Source organism: Sinocyclocheilus grahami, unplaced genomic scaffold, assembly GCF_001515645.1.
Source record: "Sinocyclocheilus grahami isolate Dianchi unplaced genomic scaffold, SAMN03320097.WGS_v1.1 scaffold389.1, whole genome shotgun sequence".
Taxonomy (NCBI): domain Eukaryota; kingdom Metazoa; phylum Chordata; class Actinopteri; order Cypriniformes; family Cyprinidae; genus Sinocyclocheilus; species Sinocyclocheilus grahami.
The window spans coordinates 1,006,951-1,021,381 of record NW_015505568.1 but is presented as its reverse complement, the minus strand read 5'-3'; the positions used below and the strand labels follow the sequence as shown (position 1 = coordinate 1,021,381).

The following is a 14,431-nucleotide window of genomic DNA, read 5'->3' as shown; positions in this document are numbered from 1 at the left end:
GGTGATAACTGGACCCATAACACCTGCTGGTTCTGCCCGCTTCAAGGTCAGCGCTGGGCCCGGAGCACAGCTGTCCGCGTGGCTCTTATCAGGCCATGAATAGTGCATTTGTGCGTCCGCACGGGACGGCCCAGCACAGCCTGAGACAGCCAGATGCGAGAGCAAGATTACACAGACTGGGTGGGGGGTACAAACATGCACACAGGCCAACAGTCGTACAGATGATGCTTCAAACATCACACATACAGATAAAAGATTATGGCAACAGCATAAAGACGTCTCAGGTTCACTATTACTGAAGACCAATAAACTTGAATCACCACTAAAAACACTACAACTATTAGGGTGTTGAGGGTGGCAGAGTGTTGCTATGCAGTTGCTATGTTCTTCTGGGTGGTTGCCAGGTCGCTGCTAAGGTGTTCTGACCATTGATCTATACAACGTCATACTATTCCCTACCAACAGAGGGCATCAGTAGCCGCGTTTCCATTACAGATTTGCGAAAAACTTAAGCAATATTTTATAAATGTTGATAAAACTATTGCGAAATAACTGCGTTTCCATTAACCGATGTTATGCAACTAAAACTTATTTTTTTCCTCTCGCGATAAGTCATGGAGACGGATGTTGGTAAGTTTACGTATATAGCAGCCACCACACTAGCCATTATTTTTGAATTGAAGGAGGAGTATGAGTGTATCTTTTGCAAAACAATGCAGAGAGATGCTTCTGGGACGCTTCTGAAATGTGCCGTGGCGCAGCTACTATAAGCCCAAGCACTGACTAGAATGGCCGCTTCGGAGCCGTAATGCACTGCAGACGTGTACAGTGTAAATAAGGGGTTATCCAAGGATTAATGGCAAAGAAAGCCCCTTATACTTGAGAGCGGCCATGTATGAGGCATTTCTTACATGTTATAGTACATTAAAGAATGATCATGTGACTTTTGCAGTCATGTTTCCATTGCAGTTTTGCGAAATATTCCTTTTTCGAATCGCCTGAAAAACCACCTCATGCGAGCTTAAAAAATATTTGCGCTATATGGGAGTTTTTGCACAATTGGCGTGCTTCCATTGGGCGTATTTTTAATTAGCAATTTCAATTTGCACAATTTGAAGGGCAATGGAAACGCAGTTACTGACTGACATGGTTACTAGGGCTGTGGTTACTAAGATGGTCAGAGTGCTTTTTTTTACCATTTCTCTGTGGCTGTGGATGTTATGGGGTGGTTGCCAGGGGCGTTGCTAGGGTTTTCTGGGAGACTGCAGACTTGTTATGCATTTGTTAAAGTGTTTGGAGTATTTTAGGGTGCTGCCGAGTGGTTTCTTAGGTCTTCTAAGACTTTCCTATGTGGATACTCAGATGTTTTTACCATGTTGCGATGTAACTACAAATATGTTTTGGGGGGTTGCTAGGGTTTTCTGGGTGGCTGCAGCTTTGTTTAATGTTAAAAGTGTTTTAGGGTGTTGCTATGTGGTTGCTAGGGTGTACTGAGTGGTTCTGAGCATGTTGCTATGTGATTGCTAGGCTGTTGTATAGTGGTTGCTAAGGGCATTGCTATCTGGTTGCTAAGTGGTTGGGAACATCATCTGGGTTGTTTTCTAAGGCTTTACTATGTGGATACTAAGATGTTCAGAGTGTTTCTGCTATGTTGCTATGTGACAGCAAGGGTGTTTTTTGGTGCCATTGTAGCTGGGTGCTAGCGTTTTCTGGGTTGCTGCAAGTCCATTGCCATGCAGCCACTCAGAACATGTTGCTATGTTATTTAATGGGTTCTAGCGTGTTCTGTGCAATACGGCTTTGCTACACAGTTGCAAAGGTCTTCTGGGTAGTTGCTAGGGTGTTCTTTGATTTTGCTTACTTGACACTCACTATATATGACTCGCCCCTCCTACAATGTAATAAAGACATTTTATTAGGCATTTAAAGGTATAATTACATTTTACAAATTACTGATCTTACTTCAGCACACATAAAACACATAAAAACCTCAAACTGGTCTGAGATCAGTGGTTTACAGCTCTGGGATGCCCCACCAGTGGACTGTGGTGGCAGATGCTATAAATAGGCTCCATTGGTGTGGCGTTTTAATTAAATATGAGGTAACGTGATCCGTGTAGGGCAGACAGCAGATAGCAGCTCGTCCTATACATTCGTTATCATTAACAGCTAAATGGCTCTCATGCACGGTAACTTAAGCCTGCTGTTATGACAACAGGGTCAGGGGCCAATTGCAGAGTCTATACAGGAAACAATGAGACAATCTCATGAGCACCTACTCGACAGAAAACATGAAACGGACATGACAGAAGATTTTAATCTAATGAGTACAGTGCAATCAAACACTTCTGTACTGCATCACCTGCTGGAACGAGGTGTTGGGTGACGCCAGATGAAAAATGTGCAGGGAAGTTATGTACTGGATCTCAGAGTAAAGTCAACTACATACTAGAGAGATCCATGTTTGACAGATGCATAAAATTTGTTTGATAGTGTATAAAAAACACCCGCTGTAGGAAGACCTTAGAAACCATCCAGAAGACGTTAACAACTGCATAGCAATGACCTAGCAACTTCTCAGATATTAGTAACTTCACAGCAACATGCTTAAAACACTCTGATCACTATAGCAACACTGTATAGCAATGCCCTAGCAACCACACAGAGCACCGCATTAAACACCCAGAGAACCTTAGTAACATCTTAGCAACATTCGACTGCATAGCAGCAGCCCTGAATACCCTAACAACCATCCAGAAGATAGAATCATGCTTAAAACACTCTGAACACCTTAGCAACAGCATAGCAATGCCCTAGTCACCACGTGAACACCCTGGCAACCACCCAGAACCCCTTAGCAACAGAATAGCAATGCCCTAGTCACCACGTGAACATCCTGGCAACCACCCAGAACACCTTAGCAACAGAATAGCAATGCCCTAGTCTCCACGTGAACACCCTGGCAACCACCCAGAACACCTTAGCAACAGCATAGCAATGCCCTAGTCACCACGTGAACATCCTGGCAACCACCCAGAACACCTTAGCAACAGCATAGCAATGCCCTAGTCACCACGTGAACATCCTGGCAACCACCCAGAACACCTTAGCAACAGCATAGCAATGCCCTAGTCACCACGTGAACATCCTGGCAACCACCCAGAACACCTTAGCAACAGCATAGCAATGCCCTAGTCACCACGTGAACATCCTGGCAACCACCCAGAACACCTTAGCAACAGCATAGCAATGCCCTAGTCACCACGTGAACATCCTGGCAACCACCCAGAACACCTTAGCAACAGCATAGCAATGCCCTAGTCACCACGTGAACATCCTGGCAACCACCCAGAACACCTTAGCAACAGCATAGCAATGCCCTAGTCACCACGTGAACATCCTGGCAACCACCCAGAACACCTTAGCAACAGCATAGCAATGCCCTAGTCACCACGTGAACATCCTGGCAACCACCCAGAACACCTTAGCAACAGCATAGCAATGCCCTAGTCACCACGTGAACATCCTGGCAACCACCCAGAACACCTTAGCAACAGCATAGCAATGCCCTAGTCACCACGTGAACATCCTGGCAACCACCCAGAACACCTTAGCAACAGCATAGCAATGCCCTAGTCACCACGTGAACATCCTGGCAACCACCCAGAACACCTTAGCAACAGCATAGCAATGCCCTAGTCACCACGTGAACATCCTGGCAACCACCCAGAACACCTTAGCAACAGCATAGCAATGCCCTAGTCACCACGTGAACATCCTGGCAACCACCCAGAACACCTTAGCAACAGCATAGCAATGCCCTAGTCACCACGTGAACATCCTGGCAACCACCCAGAACACCTTAGCAACAGCATAGCAATGCCCTAGTCACCACGTGAACATCCTGGCAACCACCCAGAACACCTTAGCAACAGCATAGCAATGCCCTAGTCACCACGTGAACATCCTGGCAACCACCCAGAACACCTTAGCAACAGCATAGCAATGCCCTAGTCACCACGTGAACATCCTGGCAACCACCCAGAACACCTTAGCAACAGCATAGCAATGCCCTAGTCACCACGTGAACATCCTGGCAACCACCCAGAACACCTTAGCAACAGCATAGCAATGCCCTAGTCACCACGTGAACATCCTGGCAACCACCCAGAACACCTTAGCAACAGCATAGCAATGCCCTAGTCACCACGTGAACATCCTGGCAACCACCCAGAACACCTTAGCAACAGCATAGCAATGCCCTAGTCACCACGTGAACATCCTGGCAACCACCCAGAACACCTTAGCAACAGCATAGCAATGCCCTAGTCACCACGTGAACATCCTGGCAACCACCCAGAACACCTTAGCAACAGCATAGCAATGCCCTAGTCACCACGTGAACATCCTGGCAACCACCCAGAACACCTTAGCAACAGCATAGCAATGCCCTAGTCACCACGTGAACATCCTGGCAACCACCCAGAACACCTTAGCAACAGCATAGCAATGCCCTAGTCACCACGTGAACACCCTGGCAACCACGCAGAACACCTCAGCAACAGAATAGCAATGCCCTAGCAACCACCCTGAACACCCTGGCAACCACCCAGAAAACAGCAACCTGCTTAAAACTATGAACACTTTAGCAACTGCATAGAAAATGCCCTTGTCACCACTTGAACACCCTGGCAACTGCCCGATAATTAGTTTTTTAAGCATGTTTCTATGAAGTTACTAAGATTATTGGGTGGTTGCCAGTATGTTTGGTTGGTTATGAGGGCATTGCTATGGTGTTCACAGTGTCATAAGCATGTTTCAATGAAGTTACTACGAACACCTTAGCAACTGCATAGCAATGTCCTAGCAACCATCCAATAATCATTGTAACTTCAGTGAAATTTGCTTCAAGTCCTTAGCAACCAATAGCAATGCTCTAGTCACTACCCAAACACCCTGGCAACCACCCAGAAGACCTTAGAAACTGCAATGCCCTAGCAACCACCAAGAACACCCTAGCAACGAACCTTAGTAGTAACTGCATAGAGATTAAAACAGTCTGAACACCCTTGCAACTGCATAGCAATGACCTAGCGACCACCCAAAAGACCTCAGCAACTGCATAATGCCCTAGCAACCACCTGATATATCTTAGTAACTTCATAGCAACGTGCTTAAAACACTCTGAACACCTTAGTAACCACATAGCAATGCTCTAGTCACCACCCACACACCCTGGCAACCACCCAAAAGACCTTAGCAACTGTAATGCCCTAGCAACCCCTCAGAATACCCTAGCAACCAGCTAGAGAACCTAACTGCATAGAAATATGTTCGGAACACCTAAAGCACATAGCAACACCCTAGCAACCACTGTTCCTGTTACTCTGAGATGTGCACGCGTGCCTTTATGAATCTGGTCAGTGTGATGCTGAATACAGATCTGAGTCCAGCAGCACATGACAGGTGCTCCTGGAAGGGATGGCATATTTGAACCTCCCCTCTTAAAACAGGCAAGAGTGAACAACACCTAGATACAATACCACAAACTAGCCAGCTCAACATAAACACTACAATTCAATCCAAAGCACAATCCAACAACAAAAATGAGAATATGAAGAGGTTGTTAAATTGCCGTTTTTGCATGACATGCGATGTTAAATAGACGCTTGTTCGTCTAAACGTTTGGGTCGTGACTGTGCATCATCTGCGGTCGTTCACCCCCCAAATGCAACAACATTCTTTCACACACACGTGACGCTCCACCTCCGCCAGCATTTTAAAAGCACAACCCAAAAGACGAGGGGACAGTGAGTCTGACACCGTCAATGCAGGACATTCCTGAGTTAACTGGCCTGTGGCTTAAGGCCTAAAATAAGATTAGGCAACTACTCAGGAATTACACAGATTTTCTGAACCTAGAAACCATTCTCTAGAAGTGTTCGCTATGGTTTTACAAAAGGAAACACAAAGAAAGTACAGCTTGAAAAATTGCCCTTTTGACAATACAAAAATGACTAAATTTCACTTAATTTTATGTTGCCAGTAAAATTATTGTGAATATTCTGTATGCATATTGAAATATGTTGAAAAACATTCTCCTAGTAGTTTGAAAATTATAAAAAATATTAACAAATAATGTCTTTATGATGTACAATATATAATATTATTGCACACAACCAAAAATCCTGGCAACCTCTCAGAAGATCTTCATTGCAATATGTTTAAAGAAAACAATCAATATTGCTGAAAAAAATTGCAAAATATGAAAGTGTAAAATAAAAGTTTACATTTACTGTAAAGAAAATATGCCATACTAAAAAAAGTGCTAAAATTGTTATCAAATCAAAGCTATATGTCTAAAGTTACACTCTAAAAAAATGCTGGGTTATTTCAACCCAGCTTTGGGTCAAATATGTTCTAACTCAACCGTTGGGTTAAATTTTTACATTCAATATTTAACCCAAAAGTTGGGTTAGTCCAAATTTGACCCAAAGTTGGGTTGAAATAACCCAGCATTTTTAGTGTGTATGTTCCAAATTTGAAGTTGATATCACAAAAAATTGAGGTACCTGTAAGATGTTGTTTAGGCGCTATACCAAAAATAGCCACTAGGTGACACCCAAACTCCACTGAATTTTTTTTTATGCAATTCCTGTCACAAATGTATAGATTTCTGTCACAATATTACTTCTATCACAAAATAGTCACCGAACCTTGAGACTCAGACCAATGATATGTGATAAGATTAGAAAAGGTTTCAATGATACAATATTGTAGTATTTTGTAATATGACACTTGACACCGCCCACTAGGGGGAGGAGCCTGCTAAAAGGGCGATTATGGTAAGGGGCGTTACATTTCCGACGAGTGCTTGCGGTGTTCGGCCAATCACAATGCACTGGGTCAGCTGGCCAATCAGAGCAGACTGCGCTTGTCGGAAGGAGGGACTTTGTAGAAAACGAAGCATTTGAGAGAGGCGGGGCATAGAGGACCTACAATAATGTACAGTATATGAAAAATAATGTGTTTTTTGAACATTAAAGCATGTCAACATATTCTGTTACACCAAATACACAAAATAATGATCTTTAAAAAGCATCATATGACCCCTTTAAAGTATCCTTTCCATGGTAAGCAATGTCCGGTTACATCCACAGTTTCTTTTATTACAAGTTACAAAATGCAACAAGGTCAATGTCCAATTTCAATGTTTTTTTCACAGATGAATTTAGAATGTTTAAGCTTTTGAAAGATATCCAATGTAAGATGATTACTAAAATATGTGAGGGGAAAAAGGCAATAAAAATAGAGCCCCGTAACATGCTTATATTGTCTTTATGATGTAGACTTTTTGTTATATTATTGCACACTAATTGGTTGACTAGTGAAGTGGGTGTTGGCAGGTGCTGATGTGTGAATACTGATGCGCTAGCGACTGCTCTTCAGTTTAATGAACTGACGATGGTTGGTCGTCCTGAACGTGTGAACGTGTGCGCGCAAAGGTCAAGAAAACCCAGCCTCGGTTTGACCCCCAAAGCCTGCAAACGTGACCTAATGCTTTCAGAAGTGCACATGTGAGTCCGTGAGGCAGCACTGATTAACTCAATTGACGGAACGGTTACCAAGGACATAAACAATTCTACATCCAGCCCCATTATGACGCCTCATCAAGAATGCTGTTCCACTCCCATGTGCAGCATTACTAGAGCCTGTAACATCGTAATCGTGTCTTTGCATTGGTGTTTCAGCATTTTTATGCTGTTCAGGAAGCTTCACGGTGCTGTTAATGATTTGACGTACATTGCACTTTTATTAGAACTACTAAACGTGTTCGTAAGATGCTCTTTGTCACTCTCATATTGAGAAAAACACAATGAGATTGAATTCCCTGCAATCATGTCCAATGCATCTTAACACCGTTTTTAAAGTGTTTAAAGTCTAAAGCATTTCTGTAGCCTATGTCCTCGACGCTGCTGAACAAAATGTCAAAATGGTTTTAAACTGCCAGATCAAGAGCTTGTACCATCACCACAACTAATTATGCCAATATCCCTCACTGGGGAGCTCGTGTTACCCATCAGCTATTTGGAAACATATCTGACCCCACAATCCCCAAGGCACACACGTTAAAGGAACAGTACACCCAAAATTAAAAATCTCATTTACAGAATATTTGAGAATTATGGCAGTTCCTCACACAAACCTATGACGAAAGAAAGAAAGAAAGAATATTATTTATTTTATATATATATATATATATATATATATATATATATATATATATATATATATATCCTTTTTACCCTTGTCAGCTTCAGTCCCCGTCCACTTGCATTGTATGGAACAGATCGCCAATGATATTCGCCTAAATTTCTGCTTTTGCTTCATTAAATAACACAGTACGTTCAAGGGATTTAACATCATGAGGGTGAGTAGATATGGACTGAATTTGCATTTTTAGGTGATCTGTCCCTTTAAGACCAACATCATTTCTGTTATTTCAACAACGCATCAATCAGGGACGCGTAAACCTTTCAAAGCAACATTTATCCACGTTATTTTTAGCCTACTATGCGGTCTAATTGTGTAAGTATAAGAATATATAATGTCCTTAACTGGTTCAATACGATCTGTGGTTTGCGAATCCCTTTAAATCCACGAGAGATGCCCGAGCACCTGCGCAGCCGCCGGGTTTACTGTGTCTGTTTCTCTATCCAACGACACCCTGTTATTGGATAGACATTATATACTGTACTATTAGAGCACTATGTAACATTATATAGGGATGAAAGCAATGCAGTCCTGTGCCAATGTATAAAACGTTCTCTAAACCCCATCAGTAACTGAACATTGACAATCACACGCGCACATTAATGAAAGGCGATCACACGCTACCTCGGAGTCGTGCGTTATTCCTGGATTTTCCTCGTTTTCTTCCCGGCCAGTCGCTCGATGGCTGTCATTAAGCACTCGTCGGTTTCCTCTGGAAGGGTTTGGCTGCTCGTGTGCCTCATATGAGACGCGAACAATCCGCTATGCGTCGGTTTACGGTGGCGGACGCAGGCCTGTGTCGCGCGTTTCACTGTAAAGCGCGACGGATGTGTCGGTGTGACGCTTGTCTGTGGTCGTAGAGCCGCTGTGATCCTCTATCTCTTTCTCTCTCTCTCTCTCTCTCTCTCTCATACACACACACAGTCTCTCTCTCTCATCTCTCTCTCTCACACACACACACACACACACACACACACACAGTCTCTCTCGCGCGCGCGCTCTCTCCGCCTAAACCATCCAAACTGCAACATCCTAATGTATAATAAATTATTATTCATTGCATTTCCCTTTCAATAAATATTGTATGTGTGCTGTGGTACAGTGATGATAACAGCATGGCATTTTCGGATATACCATAGTATTACCCTGATTCAAGATCCATTAAACATTTGAAAAAGCGTATCTGTCCAAAACCCATATGGTATTATCACAGTGCATGTACAAAAACATGGTATTATCATAGTGCATATAAAAAAACATGGTGTTAAGGCATGATGCATATGCAAAAAAAAAGAAGAAAACCTTGGTAGTGTCATAGCGTATGTCCAAAATCATACCATGGTAACATGTCCAAAAACACTGTATCACAATGATGCATGTGCAAAACACACACAACGTCCTAAAACACGTAAAAACATGGTATTACTATGATGCATGTTTAAAAACAAAAACAATGGCATTATCATAGTGCAGGTCCATAGTGCACGCACGTGCATGTGTATTACCATGGTAACATGTCCAAAAACATGGGATTACTATGATGCATTTATAAAAAAAAAACATGGTATTGTCATAGTGCATGTACAAAAACAGTATCATCATGGTAACACATGCAAAAATATGGTATTACCATGGTAACGTCCAAAAGCATGGTATTTTATGATGCCTGCCTAAAACAACATATCAAAGCACATGTTCAAAAACATGGTAATATTAAACCATTGTTTTTATATATGCATCATAGTACTACATATCACCATGGTAATACCATGTTTTTTGCACATGCATCATAGTAATATGTTTTTGGGCATGTGCTATGGCAAAACCACTTTTTTATATACATACATGCATCATATTAATACCATGCTTTTGGGCATGTTACTATGGTAATACTATGGATTTTTTTGCACATGCACTGTAGTAACATGCCAAAACATGGTATTACCATGATGCATGTTCACATTGACATATTAATGGTAATTTTTGTGGTTGTAGACACTAGAAAGTATTGCTTTTCAAGTCGAGTTGATTGTTTTCTTCTGGAAACACAAGAGAATGCTAAAATCCCTTTCACTGCACATCGGTAACTATAGTTCCCACTAGATTACTGTAGCTTTACTACAATAAAATCAAACTCAGATAAGAAGCAGCTTTCTGTGTTTTCTTTCATTTCTGGTTTTGTTGACAGTGGCCACTACCATAATAGCACAGTTTTACTATGGTAGCTTACAGCAGCCAGGAGTGCCGGGCATCGGGGAGAGACACACGCTGATGGAGTCGAAACTGTCCACTTCTTTATCCGTCTCCATTTCATCCGACTCGTCTGCAGTTTCCTCCACTTTATCAGAACCCAGCTACAAGAAGAGCAAGAACAATTACAATCCGTCTTAATGACTCACGCAAGACTTTCACAATGCAGTAAACGAAGACGGAATCGCAGAATCTACTTTATTTACTGTTCTCAATTAGTTTTCATTTGAACAGTAGCCTACAGTAAATACAGTAAACGTATTAAATTTTCATTTGTTGACAGTTTAAAGGATTAAACATTTAATGACTTATGCCTTCATTTGAATGCCACCAGTTTTGATAATGCATTTGCATGAAATCATAAATAGAGAAATAAGAACACAATTTCTGGGGGGGAAAAAAAACATTTTATAGTGCCGTATTGTTGTAAAAAAAAAAAAATTATTAAACTTTATAAGTTTTGAAAATCAACTGATTACGTATGCTTTGATTACTACAAAACTATAAAAAATCTAATAAAACTAAAAAGTAAACAATAAAAAAAATGAAATTCAGAGGTATAAAAAAATCCCCCCAAATTTAATTTGTTAAACGTTTAATAAATTGGTGTTGGTAACATTTTACAATTTGTTCATATCAGTTAACAACATTAGTTAAACTAACAATGAAAACTACTTCTAAAGCATTTATTAATCTTTACGTTGATTCCAACATTTACCAACACATTAAAATGAAAAATTGCACATTAACAGATGAATAAATACTGTAGCAAATGTATTGCTCATTGTTAGTTATTGCTTTAAGTATAATTAACAAAAGGAACCTTATTGTAAAGTGGGACTTTGTGGTTAAATTGTAAGTTTCGTGATGCTTTTTGGGTACCTAAATTAAATGTCAAAATAAATTTACCCATTTAACCAAGAAAAATGAAAATGGGAAAAAACAACACTGATTTCATAGGGCTCTATGTGTTTGTAGACGTACAGGGTTCTCGCTTTGCCGATGAACGATGTGTGGCTTCAGGAAGCCGAGGGCCCTCAGGAGCCACCGCTGCCTCATCGTGAGGGGCTTCTTCTCACTCCCGTTGGGTTTGGGTTTCCTCAGTCTGGAATATTGAGTCCTCAGAGACGCCACCCTGGTCGCCACCGCCAAAGCTGAGCGGGACAAAATGCATTTAAAAACATAAAAACACTTAAAAATGGCAGCAGCAACAATTTGTCTTGAATTTCAAAGGGAAGGAAAAGGAAGTTATACAATTGTATTTGTGCCAAATCCAACAGTGTGCTTACGGTTTAACGCAACGAAGAGATGTTTTCTGCACCGCATACCTTACATTACAGTTATGCACATATTTCCATTTTACATGGCATAACCAAACTAACATTTTCATGCATCATAAATTGCATGCAAGAAACTATATTTTTATATCAGTAACTAGTTACAATTATACTAGACTTACAATTGTAAGTCTGCTTTACAATTGTGGACAAAAGTTTATTACGTATACATTTATATAGGCTACTATAACATACTATAGGCTACCTTTTTGTCACACAATTTAAATTTTTAATAAATTGGTAAGAAATCTGATAATATAAGCTAGCTAGTATATGTAGGTAAAGTTAGTAGTGACTGATTGTAAAACGAGCGTCTAGTACAACATTCGGCTGCAGTATTTGGGTAATCAGCATTAAGGCAAAATTAAAAACAGGGCTTCTGCAAGTTTTATAAATGTAAATTCAAGACTTTAAGATTTTTAAGACCAAGTAGAGAAAGTTTCTAAAGATTTTTTTTTTGAATGGAATACGTCAATATGGTCTCTAAATGTAAATGTCTTGTATTGGCAATGCCTCAAAGTTTGAAAACAATTTCCAATAGATATCATTACATTTTAACTCATTTTACTAACAAAAACTATTACAATATAATAATAAAAAAAAAACAATATATATATATATATATATATTATTTTTTTTTGTCTTGTTTTCCAGTGCAAACCTCAGAAGACTCTTAAATCAAAACACAATTACTTGAAGCAAAATAAAACTTGTTTCGTGAAATTTATCAAGATGAAGTGAGTTTGATTAAAGGGGTCATATGATGCTGCTAAAAAGAACAGTATTTTGTGTATTTGATGTAATGAAATGTGTTTATGCGGTTTAAGGTTCAAAAAACACATTATTTTCCACATACTGTACATTATTGTTTCTCCTCTATGCCCCGCCTTTCTGAAACGTATCGATTTTGAGTAGCAATTGGGCGGGTTTTTTTGTGACAACCTGGCAACCCTAGCATGCACCTTTACATAACACAATAATAATGTCTTAAAATAATGACATAAAAACATTTTGTTTAACACTTACGCAAGCGAATCGTGCCCACAGCTAAAGTTTAGCTGCTAAACTGTAAACACTTAACAAAACAATAATGGTGGATACGTTAGCCGAGTGCTAACGTGACTAACTGATGAAACAATACAGTTTGAAAACCAAAATATGTCTACTGTAATGTCTGAAGAACGACAGGCAAAAGACGCTCCGTGTCTTAACCTTTAATTATAACGCCTCTTTTCTCTCTACCAGGTATTTTACTCCCTGCATTAACCCTGTAACTACATAAACAGCACTTTCACAATGATTATAAAAGTCTGTGCGCTACACTACATTCTTTATTATTAAACGAAGTAATTAGAACAACGACAGTCTACATTAATCGACACATTCTTAGGAAATAGTGGGTTCACAGCGAATTATCAGAACTATTTCAGTAAAACAGTAATATCGTGCTTTACCTGGAAAACTAAAGCTGCACTAGGTATACATCACATATTAGCACGAAAAAAACAAGATATTTTGAGCACTCAATTGAAAATGTACACACAACGTATCAATCGTACTTACAGGTTGTGGTTCTGAGATGCTTGTTGGTCCAAATAAAGAAGATTAGAAGCCAAGAAGATAAAAGGTAAGATGAGAGAAGCAGTCCTCGGTAAAATGACGAGCAGAACAAAAGGTTCGAATTGTATTGCTGTGGTATCGGGGAACATAGCATCTTCTCGACACAGCGAGTGTTTGTATTTCGTGGGCGGGTGGGCATTATGCTAATGTGTTACCTAGTGACGTAGATCGGTAACAGGCAGAACATTCGAAAATATAAGGACTCGTTAAGGCGATTCTGAGTCGACTCTTTCTTTTGAGAGACGATATCTTTGTTTATCATGCACTTTTTTGATTAACAACTTTGCAGACGGTTTACATTGAAGGATAGCTACCTTACAAACGGCGAAAGAGATATTTTTCGAAAACCCGTATGACCTGCTCTTTAAAGCACAAACTCAATTGTGTTCATTTTCTCAGAAAACAAGACTTCATGTCAAATTTGCATCTCAAGAAAACAAATCTTGAGAAGGATATTTGGGAATCAATGCTTTTTTTTTGCAGGGTGAATTGAAGACTTTCTGCTCAAGTTTAAGATATTTTCAGGCCTTGATTTGTGTGGAAGGACAGCAGAAACCCTGTAAAAATGAAGTGTATTTAAATCCCATGCATTCAAAATCTCACTCCAGCCAAATGCAATCAAAGTTGGCAGCCCTGGCAAATCATCACTGCATTCATGAATATGCATAACTGCATACAGGTTGTTCTATAATTTAGCGAATTAATTAGAATTTTGAGCCAATTTGACATAGTAGAGTTTGACCATATAAAGTTGGATATTAGACAGATATTCAGCGAAAATGTACACACAACGTATCAATCGTACTTACAGGTTGTGGTTCTGAGACGCTTGTTGGTCCAAATAAAGAAGATTAGAAGCCAAGAAGATAAAAGGTAAGATGAGAGAAGCAGTCCTCGGTAAAATGACGAGCAGAACAAAAGGTTCGAATTGTATTGCTGTGGTATCGGGG

The 14,431-nt window shown here is 40.2% G+C and overlaps 1 protein-coding gene across 2 annotated transcripts in view; it reads right to left on the bottom strand.

Annotated features, from left to right (window-relative positions):
* The window catches only part of LOC107550168 (retinoic acid-induced protein 2-like), a 26,960-nt gene extending 17,810 nt beyond the window's left edge, over window positions 1-9,150 (bottom strand). For both annotated transcript variants that reach the window (XM_016231403.1, XM_016231404.1), the window contains exon 1: window positions 8,899-9,150. The gene's annotated coding sequence lies outside the window, so the exon portion shown is untranslated. The remainder of the gene's footprint in view (window positions 1-8,898) is intronic.
* Window positions 9,151-14,431: the final 5,281 nt, after the last annotated feature.